At 30.9% G+C, this 13262-nt stretch overlaps 1 long non-coding RNA gene across 1 annotated transcript; it reads left to right on the top strand.

Annotated features, from left to right (window-relative positions):
- Positions 1–2167: 2167 nt before the first annotated feature.
- On the top strand, positions 2168–5601 carry LOC143074589 (uncharacterized). Its single transcript, XR_012977949.1, has 3 exons — positions 2168–2305; positions 3891–4087; positions 5486–5601. It is a non-coding gene; the product is annotated as an uncharacterized LOC143074589 (long non-coding RNA).
- The last annotated feature ends 7661 nt before the right edge of the window (positions 5602–13262 follow it).

Genomic DNA, 13262 nt, shown 5'->3' with positions numbered 1-13262 from the left:
AAATAAAAGGTAAAAGTATAAACAAAAATGTTTTTGATATGAACTAATACAAGAGGGGGAAGATACCACAGGGACATTTGAGCTCATAACATTAGCTACAAAGTTATGGCTAAACAAGTAACAGTAAAACAGACAAACAATTATACACAAAACTCAACATAGAAAAAGAACAACACAAACCCAACCAAAATTAGGGGTGATCTTAGGTGCTTCGGAAGGGTAAGGATATCCTGCTCTACATATGACACCCGTACATACCAAGTTGCTTATGTTGGTACAAAATTTGTTAATAAGTCTTATTTGATATTTATCGAGCTGTTTGGGTTCATATGTAGGTTTTGTATTTAAGTTTTAATGACAATTGTTTGATATAAACTACACCAATAATGTATTGCTTTGTGTTTTATGTTGCATGCAGGTTATTATAAGAGCAGCTTTTATAGTCAAATTAAACAAGTTTCTTGACATATTAATGCTATTTAAATTATTCAACTGCTGCATGCTTTTATACAAAACTAATGATAGTATGCAGGGTTTTTTTATACTCATTTCACATCTGTAACATTGTATCGTCAAATAATATTTGATGCAGTTGTTGTTGATCACAAGCTTATTAACTTTCGCGTTTCTTGCCGAAGTTAAGTTGATCGTTACATTGATTAGCTATTAAACAAATTACTTGGAAAGCATGACAATTATGTGAATTGAAAAAGTTTTTTACTCAAATATCGCGTCATCCTGCATCTAATATATATATATATATGTTCCGGTCCATATGAGTATTTGGACCATACGCGTATGGTCATGACCATATGCGTATACTCATATGGTCCGACCATACGCGTATGGTCCGACCGTACGCGTATTGTCGGACCATATGAGTATAATACTCGTTTGGTTATTAACGGACCGGACCATATGAGTATTTGGACCATATAGGTATTTTTTTTCAAATTACATTATAAACGTTTCAATAACACAAAAAAAAATATCTAAAAAAACAATGATGGTTATATGACAATTTATTAATTTTATAATTCAAAACGACGTAAAAATTAAATATTGATGCCATATTTAGTTTTCATCGCTAGTTACATTCTTGCATGTAGGCTTGGTGTGACATATACTTCCTCTCACGGTATCATAGCTTTTTTTTTGCATTTGCAAGTCTTGGTTGTGCACGATCCTTTTCATTAACACCCTTCGTTTGGGAGTGAAAGGCTAGCCTTTTTGCAGCTGCGTACAATGATACCGATGTCTTGGGCCATTCTGATGTCCGGTGTTTTTAAAAAGGCCCAGATATCAAATATTGTAACATGACTGCAATACACCATATTCACAAGCAAACTTAAATAAACTATGTTAGTTTCCAGTGATTTCTTTTGTAACAGTTCGTTAAGAAATTTATGGAATTTATTTTTTTAAGTCGACATTGCCATTCACTCGTAATAACAAATCGGTAATGATCATCGCTACTAAGCGTTTATTATAATTTTGAAAAGTAGGTAAAATTAATTAATTGTAAAACTTCTTATTCTTATTTACCTAATCTTTTTATTATAATATAATAATAATAAAATTATCTATATGATAGCGTCTTTTTAATGAACGGTCATACCATATGAAGAGTTTAGAAGTATTAAAAGTAAACTGTAACAGAGTGTTAATTACCCCGACCATACGCGTACGGTCGGACCATACGCGTATGGTCGGACCATATGAGTATATACCCATATGGTCATGACCATACGCGTATCGTCCAAATACTCATATGGTCCGGAACATATCTATATAAACTATAACAGTAATGTTACAGCAGAACAACACTTCATGATAATTTGACATGTACATACACATTCTTTAAGTAGCAAGTACTTTGAATATGACAAAACAAAAATGTTTTAATTTCAAAATATAAAGATACATTACAAGGATAAAACCCAATATTAATCAAAGTTGACATGTTATATATGTCGTAAGTCTTGATGAAAATACAATAAAACATCAGGAAGGTTCATGTGGTAAATTGTTTAATGTTTTTGTTTTCATGTACTTGTAAAAGCAAGATTAATTGAATGTGGAAAATAACATGTTTACTAAACAAACTGAACGCGGATTTGAAGGGAATTGTTTTTTCTTTTTTTTATATGACTCGCTTGTTGAATAGCGGTTATTTTACAAGGTATGTTCATATAAAAGATCCTGCAGTTGTTGTGATAAATTATATACAAAACAATGTTCACATTAGCTTGCAGGATCATTTTCAGTATTGTTCTGATATTTGACTTCAATACTGAAGTATCGGGTATGTATATTTCTTCTATTCAATTTAAGATGCCGTTAAGCACAGTTATTTTCTTAGTTCAATAAGTCCGTCAATTTCGTTTATTGATTCGACATAAGAGTATAATGTATACGAAACACGCATCTGTCATATCTATTTATTATTCTGGTACCTTTGACATGTTTAATATAACTTGTAATATTAGTTTTATCCGACGAGACACTTTAAATAGCGATATAACTATCTGCATTTTAAAATTTAAAAAAAACTAGTGATTTTCTTTTGTCTATTTCTATTAAATCTAGTTAGCTCATTTTGGAACTTTTGTGGTCTTTTAAAATATTGACCGGAAAAGTAAATAATGAATATCTATTACCAGACTTTTTGATACTACCTTAAAGAAGTTTAGTGTTCAATTAATAATATAGAATTTCTACTCATAGATGTAAAAAAGAAGTTGTGGTATGAATGCAACTCTCCACAAGAGACCAACCAACCTAGAAATTAATAGTTATAGGTCATCGTACGGCCTTCAAAGCCCGAATCTCATAGTCAGCTAAAAAACCTCACTAATAGAAAATTTTCAAACGATAAACAAATCATCTAATTAATGTATAAAAAAACTAACGAAAAATGTATATGGAACACAGCAACAAACGACAACCACTTAACAGAAGGCTCCTGTCTTCTGACAGGTACACACATACAGAATGTGACGTAGTTCAACATGTCAGTGGGATCCGAACGTTCCCCTAACCTTGGACAGTGATGTAACCGTTCAGAGTATATTGTCCTTTCCAACATTCAATGTAAATACCTTTAAACGTGTTGAATATTTCGAATATCAAAAGGTCAATGTTAATATTTAAGAATTGAATGCTTCTTTTTGGAACTTCATTGTGGTGTAAAAGCGTTGACAGAAGTACATTTTGTATGAACCGCGGTAGGTTTTTGTCTACAAATGTGCGCACGGTCAACGCTTTTACAACTATGAAGTTACAAACAGAAGCATTCAATACTTATAATTTATTTTTTAAGCAAGGATCATGAAAACACGAATTTTATCATTTTTTATGTATATTTCACCTGTGCAATTTATTGTCGAACCTCTTGTTATCATAAATGATAAGTTTTATTGTGCAATACGATTGCTTAGGAATTACACGTGATGTGCAGCTAGCCATAGCCAATAAGAATAACGTATTACAATGAAACATACATCTAATATAATTATTGAAACTTAAACAAATAATATTCTTGCTGACAAGAGCATGTCTATGGATTTTGTATATAAACAAGTATGAAATGAAAAAAACACATTAAGCTGTATGAATTAGAGGAAGAAATAAAATTGAATTTGATCGAAACGATTAAATCAGATATCGGGTTACTGTGTAATTAATTGTAATTTCTTACGAAAAAAATTCAGACGAGTGTAAATGATTAATGTAAAGTAGAAAACATGAGAAGCAAACACACTTATTTGTTGATCTACTTTACTGACATAATTTTTTAATGTTATATAAAGTTCTTTAGAGTTGAATGATAAGTAATTTAGCAATGAAAAAATAGAATTGACATACCAATTATATCAAATTATATGCAGGTGGAACAGTACCATCACCATGTAGAATGAGATGTCCGCCTGTCCCTCCTGGTACAATTAGCCATTGTGCTGAACTGTGTACACCAGGTAGCTGTAAATACGGACTGTTGTGCTGTTCTATTGGCTGTGGGAAAGACTGTATAAAGGGAAGCCTTGTTTGTGGATAAAGCTTGCAAAAACGTACAATGTATTATGTGGTAAGATATTATTATATATTATTGAAAATCGCTCATGAAATACAACTTTTAAAATAATAAAAAAAATCTTCTGGTGTTTCGTAAATATTGACGTTTTTTTTAATTCATTTTTTAAGTGTATTTCTTATGCAACATTTTGAAGCGTTCATATCATTTAATTGTGTGCTCTTTAAAGTCATCAAAGTCTTTCAAATTAAAAAAGAGATGATGCATATGTTTGTTATGACTAAATGACTAGTTTTTATACAAAAACTTATTTACATATCCCTTTTTCGCCAAAAAATTCTAGAATTTGTCCAAATTAAGAAGACGCTAACTTTTTTTTATTGTTTGCCTGCAGTTATATTTTTAACAATTCGCCAATATATTACCGTATGCTGTGAACTCAGTGTAAAAATGATCTGGTGATCGCAATACGCATGGATCTTTAATTGGAATAAACTATATGAAATTATTGTACATGTTATACTCGTGTGTAATATCCATGCTTCTTTGTTGCCATATTTTCACTTCATAGCAGACCGAGAGAAATCATTTTAACGATTATACAATATGGATGCGTAAAAAATTGTAAAATCGTGCACAGAAGACTATAAGTTTATGATATATACATGCATTGGTTAAAAAATGAATAAACATTATTTTCCCCCAATGATTCGCTTTAAGTCACTTTATTGGTATATATCATTATTTAAGTGTGATTTAAGATTTAATTTTGTATTGATAATTGACATTCATGTTGTTTGTCAGATTGTTTAAATTGGATGAGATGACATTTTTGACTGCTCTTTTATGGTGACTGTACATGTTCTATATATTTTTTGAAAACTAGTTACACGTGTACTTGCACATACCTTGGCATACAATAAATCAAAGATTGGCTTTAACCTCATTTTAATTTATTAAATATTTATGACACATGCATGAGCCTGGGGGATTGGGTAACACAAACGTATGATGAATTATTCATGTTAGGTTTTACTTGTTTCCATTTATTAAGTGTATATCAGTAGTTTTATTTAAAAAAATTAAGGGTTTATGTCCATTACAATCTAACTTTTCGAAATGTATTATTTTGCCAAAGTATCGCCCCCATTTGTTACATTCTTCTGTATATTCTGTGACTTATTGTTTGTGTATAATGTCAATTTCAGTTTGTTTGTATTGTTGATTGTGGTAAATTTTTAATTTGAATCAATTTAAGGGTTTCTAAGGCCATTTGGTTGCACAACATTGAAAATAACACTTAAACTGAATGTCAACGTGACTGTTGATTACACATTGTTATATAAATATACATTTATTTAAGATAAACTTTTAATTGAAAGTAAAATACATTTGATTTGATATTGAGGTATATTGCTTGCATTCATTATGCTAATATTTTCCATGTTGTAGGCACAAATATAAAAGAATACAGATAAAAAGAAACGACATACCTTTGATGTTATGCTTTATTTGCATAAATATTTATTAAAGTCTCGAACATATTCTCAAATAAAATGTATTTATTATTTTCTATTTACTCATATATTGGCCCTTTAATGTTTATAATGTAACCAAACTCCCATACCTACATTGTATCTGAATTGAATCATAAGTTGTATCCTTAAAAGTATAAAAATAAACATGACACAAGGTACATACATGTTTAGGTTGATATTTTTTTTTTATACAAACCATGAATTTTAATTACAAAGAACGGTGTGTAAAAGGCTGACGATACCCCATTTTTACATTTTAGTCAGTAAATTCATCTCATATATGCCAGTGCTTTAACGATTATGATACTGCCGAAAATTAAAAATCTGATATATTCCATGATCTCGATATTGTCAAACATAGAAGGCTTCAAACTAGAATCGTTATTATTATCAACTTCACTATTCTCTAGCCTTAACAATATATCTTCCAATTCATTAAGCCGCTGTGTCTTATTTTCGATTGTTACTGAGTATTATTTGCATTGCAGGTAAGACTTACAAAAGCCGGAGTCGATTACCCTACCAACACAATCGGTTTTGTGGCTATTTAATATTGTTTTAACATAGATTTGAAATGGTCGTTTATAAATTTTAAAATTACCAAGAACCTTAGATTTCAACTTCCTAGGTCAAAGTTAACCGAAGATGGAACTGGCTAAAAAATGCTTATCCCTTTGTTAACATAGCTCCCTAATTAGGAGGGTTTTTCTAGAACTTTGGATTTCAAATAATTGGTTTCAGTGTTCCCGATGAAGGAAAATCCAGAATAGTTCTTTAAATGCATGCAATGTATATAGTATTGATTTTAATGGATTTATGTGATTTTAACATCGGTTTACTACTACCATCACTACTGCCTTGAATTAATTTACTAGATCTAAAAGTTTTCATTGATCATATCTAAATCAACTCACCATAGATACCAGGTTGAATATTGTGTATTGGAAATGTAGTCAAATTCACTGAAAGATTTTCTATAAAAGACTCTGTTTGTCTCCATTTCAAAGACAAAATTGACAGCAATAGACAATGCAACAACTAAAACATCGGTGAAACTAAACATACTTTGTGCTCTCCGATGAATCTCCACTTTGTTTCATTTGTGCATGTATTCGATACTATTTATAGTTAATTTAAACTACAAACTTTGGTAGTTATCAATGGCACATTACAACCTAGATGTTATATTGATAAAATTGGACAGCCAGCAGTCTGACCTCAGCTATGAAGTCATTCAATTGACATTCAAACATGTAATTGTTCGTACGGAAGGACCCTAGATTGACTACAAAGGAGTAGGTCCAGAAAAACTCTTTTTTGGTCTCAAAATATAGCAGTTTTACAAAATCGTTAAAATGTAAATTTTTAGTTATTTATTGGAAGTAGAATGCTTATGCTATATAAATATGGACTATTTTTGACAATACAATGCACATATATCATGTATATCGGGTACTAGCATCATCAAATCTTGCTACATTTCTGAAATCTTCACAATTTTAGCATTTAAGCAGATGGTATTTGTCAAAAATGAAAGTTGCCGCATTTGTTTTCATTCTTAATATTGAAATGCAAGTTGTATTTTATGATAATTCATAACATATATATATATAGGTTGAGAGCACGGATGCGGCCACTTTTCTTTTTGACAAAGACCATCTGTAAAACGACATTTTTTGGCTTATTTGATAGTTTTTTTCATATTTAAGCTTGAATCGGAGCGTGTTTAATGGCTAAACCAGTTAAAGTCTTTCACATAAACTAATTGAATCAACTGAAATAGACATTTAAGTGTTTAAAAAGTGTCAGATGAATCTGGAATATGAGGCCTTAATCGGCTCTTACCGGACCTACTCCTTTGTTGATATAGTGGATGTGTTGAAATGATCGACTCTGTTCACATACTTTAATCAAACAGATCATGTTGGTGCATTTGGCTGACGCGTCTTATCTTGTCCGAATACCATGAATTGTTTATGAACCATAAAGTAGGTTGCAACATTTAATGGTCCCTGGAGAGGACTGACACTACTGGATATACTTGAAGAGAAAGCATTCAAATATTGTGATTTTTTTAAGAATAAAAGAACACATACAAACTTTTTTTTTCATTTTGCATAATCATGATAGCAGTTTTATTGTATGTAAACTGATAGAAATAAAAAAAAGTACATTTTGTTTAGGGATTTTAGTAGTATTTAAATTCTTAATTTTAAAACTTTAACAACGTTAACTATTGTCACTTTGAATATGAAAAAAAAAGATGACAAAGAAGGTTTTTCTTATCAAATGAATAAATGGAAATATGCAGTATGGATCAATGCAAATTGACGGAATAAATAATCCAACGACAACTGAACTGTAGCATACAGTTTTAAACAATAGACATGTATTGAAATTGTCAGTCGGCACTTTAAAAACTATTTCCCTGAAACGTACATCAATGTTAATTAAACTCTAGCTTCAAAGGATAGGTGTAGACTTATGTATCCCTGTCCGTCTTACATGTGTGCCTCTGTCCGTTTGTTCCATGGACGTTTCGTTGTATTTGTCAAAATAAACAAAACAAAGTTCCTTTACATGTGTATCACTCTTAATTTTATGTCATACAGTGTGATGTATTTCTATGTTCAATGTTTCAACTTTTCGAGCGTCACTGCTGAGTCTTTCGTAGACGAAACGCGTGTCATGTGCAAATATAATATGTCAATCCTGGTATCTATGACGAATTATTTCGATTCTAATAGAAGAAATTCGGTAATTTTGTTAACCATGAAAGCCCTATACATACGATACTGTTTTGGCTGTTTGTTTTACCCAATTTCGATAATATCAATAATATTATATAATTCAATGATTATTTTTCTAATCGCATTTCTCACTGACATATATTTTCTTCCAATGTAATTTTATTCGTTCTGAGGCGTACAAGAAGCTTTGAAATGCCCGATATTTACATTTGAAATTTTTGTTTATGGAAAATATTTGTGGCGTCACCTTCTTTCGTTACCATGCCTAGACAATAACATCATTTCGTGGAATTATCTTTTTATGAAATTGTACCATGAAAATTTAATTAAAATGGACAGATTTATTTATTTTGCTGTAGAATAGAGATAAATATATTGTATTTTAATCTTTACCTTCGTTAACTGGGGATTTTGATGTCGAAAATTGAGAATATCTGGCAGTATAAATAAGTTGGTCGTAACTCTGAACAGCCGTTTTTTGTGTAATACTGCGTTGGCACTAAAGGTAGATACATTGCGATTTTACTGGTTGTCGATAATAGGTCGTTATCATTATAGAATTATACAGATAATCACTGTACACTTATACAAAACACTATAGGTTAATTCAGAATATTGTAAAAAAATAATTGCTGTCGGGTATTTGATCTTTTTGCACTCAAAACCTCGCAAGTAATATATATATATCTTAATCCAACTTTTGACATGATCTGATTGTGAAAAATTTTCTGTATAGTAAGGGTATATAGTGCGTTTTTGTGTATTTACTGTGGTCTGTTTTCAAGTGTATCAATAATAGGCATATATGGAGTTTTGGTACTTTTCCCTCTTATTTCAGATCCCAAATCGGAAAATGAAAAGAAAATATCGTGTTTTTCCAAAACAATGATAAAAGAGAGGCGGCGAAAGATACTAGAAGAACATTCAAAATCCTGAGTCGAAATCAAACTGACAACTAGATGGCAAAAAAAAATTAAAAAGACTTACAGATAAACAATAGTTCCCGTCACTTAACATAGAACACTAATGAATAATCAAAACTACCAAAAACTGGGGAGGGGTAATTTTAGGTGCTATTGTAGGTTAAGCAGATCATGCACCACATGTGGCACCCGTGGTGTTGCTCATATTCGAACAAACCACGTTATAAGTCTAATTCGGTTGGTCACTTTCTGGAAAAGGGGACGACATAGTAGTTCAATACTACACTAGGAACAAATTCGCTATCATTTGTGAAAAAGATAATCCTTAAGAGTCAACAAACTCGATACGGCGTCTGACAGACATATACTCCGTATCAAGGTGCTGCTTGAATGGTGCTTTGATTATATCATATTTACATAAAAACATAAAAATTGTCTTCCATTTAAACGATTTAGAAACCCAAAAAGGTAATATATATAATTTTCAGTTTCATATCGAATAAAGCTAAAAAAAAAAAAAAAAAAAAACTCGGTTGTATATCTGAAGTAGATCAATAGGCAATTATTTTTGAAAGTTGACAGAATTGCGACATTATTTTACACTCCCATGGTTAGAATAAGTCCTAATTTACTCTCTAAATCGTTCAATATATATATTTGACGAACTTGATAACATTATAGTACTTTTAATTCATTTACGTTTGTGGAGTGAGAAAAACTTGCAATTTCGTGGATATTTGATTTCGTGGTCTTGCCAAAGTCTACAAAGTTCATATGGAAGATCTGTCATTTGTTGGACATTTAAATTCCTGCGTTTTTTGTTAATCCCAAAATCCATAACAATTGTTATGCAACGAATAATAATGAGTTCACAGAAATTGATTAACAATGCGTTCGTGTCTTTTTTCTTTTAGATAATTTTATAATTATCTAGTAAGTGAAATATTTGATATTCCCATATAACAAGGATACTTAATCAACATCTTCCTATATCTATAGCTTTAGGCAAATAGTAGCAAACCATCAGCTTATAACAATTTTGCAATGTTTAAAAGGTTTGAGATTTGTTTTAATTTTTAATTTAAGACTCATTTGTTTGTGTTCATATGATCAGAACAACCATTTTAAAGTCTTAAAAAATGGTCGAATCTGGGAATTCTACACAGTAAATAAGTAAGCAGTTCTGACAAAGGAAGAAAGAAAAAAATTTAAAGCGATGATTGCACTGAACTTCCTTAGAAAAGCTGTCGGAATTCAAGAATGTCCTCGATGCCAATCTTACTGCGAGCGAATGGATCGGAAGGACTTTCGAGTAGTCTGTCCTATATGTTCAAGGAAACACGGTAGGAGGTTTGAATTTTGTTGGTTCTGTCTTCGAAAATGGTCAACGTCGGGCACTGCTGAATGTGAAAACCTTGATTGTTCAGGAGAAGATCCAAGAATGAAAATTTTAAGAGAATGTCCAGAAAAACAGGTTGTCGAGGTTAGTTGTCCTTCTGTACGGGCTTGTCCAAAATGTGGTCTAACGATTGAACACAGGAAATCCTGCAAGCAAAATGAGTGTCCATGAGGACATAATTTTTGTTTTATTTGCATGAATATGGCAGATGAAAGAGGACAATACACCTGTGGAGTCTGGAACTTTAAATGTGTAAAAGCGCCCGTTCAGACTCAGCGTCCTTGAATTCGAAATTAAATGTGATAAATGTACAAATTCATGTGATTCCGGTGCAAGTGATCAAACAGTGAAGTGAATAGTTTTTAATTGGTCTTTCAACAATAAATTTACGGTTTACTCGACATTTAAAAATGTCTACATATGAATATTGTATGTGATGTTATTCACATGTATTTTATTGTGTTCAGTTATTTATCGTTTGTATGTAATGGATATTTAGTTGAAAATTGAAACTTGTGTCTGATCCTATTGTCAATGTTTTAGGACAATAAAACATGTTAAACTAGTGTTTGATTTTAATTGATCATATTAATATATTTGTTGAGGTGCTTGGTTTTGATAAAAAAAAAGGGACGAAATATTCCAGAGGGACAGTCAAACTCATAAATCGAAAATAAACTGATAATGTCATGGCTAAAAATGACAAGCAGACAAACAGTAGTACACATGACACAACATATTCGCGTGTGTACAGTACAAGTAAATCACGATGCGCCATTTTGAAAATGTGTGATTAAAGTATCAAACATTTTCGTATTCCAACTTTTTGTGTTTAACTCTTAACTTATCGCCGTAAATAAATCAAGAACTAACATTTTTTAATTGTATTTCGTAACCATTAATACTGAAAGTGTAAACCTTAAAGAAGTGGCATTTTATATAAGAAATTATATTTCCATGTGAAAGGTCACATTGTGCAGGTGTATCGTCTTACATGAATAAGTTTACGGGGTTGTGTGTAAAGCAATCAATCAACCATGTCAACTTTTGACAAGTGATGAATGTATTTCAATAACCTGAGGCAGTTCTTCAAATGAATAAAAGAAATGATAAGATTAAAGAGTTATAACATTTTAATGAGTTCTAATCAATTTTTAAACATCAAACATCAAACTTTCGATCTTAACTGTTTGATCTTTTAATTTTCTTTTGTTTAATAGCATACCAACTATTTATTTTTAGAATTTTAAACAGTTTACTGTCTTGGGCAGGTTACCATTTTCAATGATTTCAAAAGTGATAAGCCGAGAGTTAAATGTACATGATTGAATTAATTAACATTTATTATATGAATACAGTTCTCACTTTCATTGTTTGGGACTTTAAATTAATTAGTAAGGAATGATAGTCTGAAAGACGATTTAATTAAGCAATTAAACAGAATCCTTTGAAGACTTTTAAGATAGATTTAATACATATCTTTAAAGTTCTCTTTTACAAACTGATCATAATTTGATATTAATCATCAATCTTTTAACAACAATGATTACTGCGTTGTCGGTCTTTAACAAAGATTAAAAATATTATCTTTAAAGATCCCATTCAAAAACTTATCATAGGTTTTAACTGACTATCGATTTTCAACAACAATACTTACTATATTGCCGATCTTCGGCATTTTCCGTAATTGTTCGCGGACCCGATCTTGTATAAAGTTGCCGCGTACTATACAAGCGAACTAGACTTTTTCCTAGATATTTGGGGATGAAGAGGGGTGCGGACTATACACAATTGCGGACAATACACTGCCAAATACGGTAATGATACTTAAAGAAGTGATTTTTTTGGAAGGAAATTGAGGTATGATACTTAAACAAGTGATTTTTATGTCATTATCCTAGATTCAGTACAAGGTCATCACCTGACATGACCTAGACAACACAGATGTTGGCGCTGATAATTTTAGCAACATAATTAGTCCCTGGATCATTAGTATTTATATTTAAAACTACAATAAAATTAAATTACTTAGTCTAGTGATAAATTTACACTACTTAAATAGGTGATTATTAAAGAAAGACAACTTTTACTTTCAACCTTTATGAACATGATGTTACTTGAATCAGTGATTTAGAAAATCACTCATTTAAGTAAATTCCCTGACCGTAAAATCGAAAACTATATTATTTTTTTTAACCTTACAAGTGGATACAAGTAAAAAAATACTTGTACATAATTGTATATATCAGTAAGACTGAAATGGGTGATCTTAAATCACTGATTCAAGTAACATTTTGTCTAGAAATGTTGGAGGTAAGAGTTGTCCTCTTTTAATAATCACCAATTTTAAAAGTATTAACAGTATACATAAAACACTAAGTGATTTAATTTTATTGTACTTTAAATATACTGTACAATATTTATGAACCAGGGACTATTATGTTCATATATGAAATCCCATTTAGTTTATTTAAAATCACCTCAGTAAATAGTTTCTGGTGTTTTCTTTCATTATCAGGTATGGAATGTCAGACCTTTTTACTAGGGTCATCCCTCTGACATACATGTAAGAAAGCTAGTCCTACTGTTCCTAGGCCCTCTTGTGTCAAATACTGGTAG

Source organism: Mytilus galloprovincialis, chromosome 5 (genome assembly GCF_965363235.1).
Source record: "Mytilus galloprovincialis chromosome 5, xbMytGall1.hap1.1, whole genome shotgun sequence".
NCBI lineage: Eukaryota > Metazoa > Mollusca > Bivalvia > Mytilida > Mytilidae > Mytilus > Mytilus galloprovincialis.
Note: the sequence above shows the minus strand (reverse complement) of the source record. Positions and strands in the feature narration are given on the sequence as shown.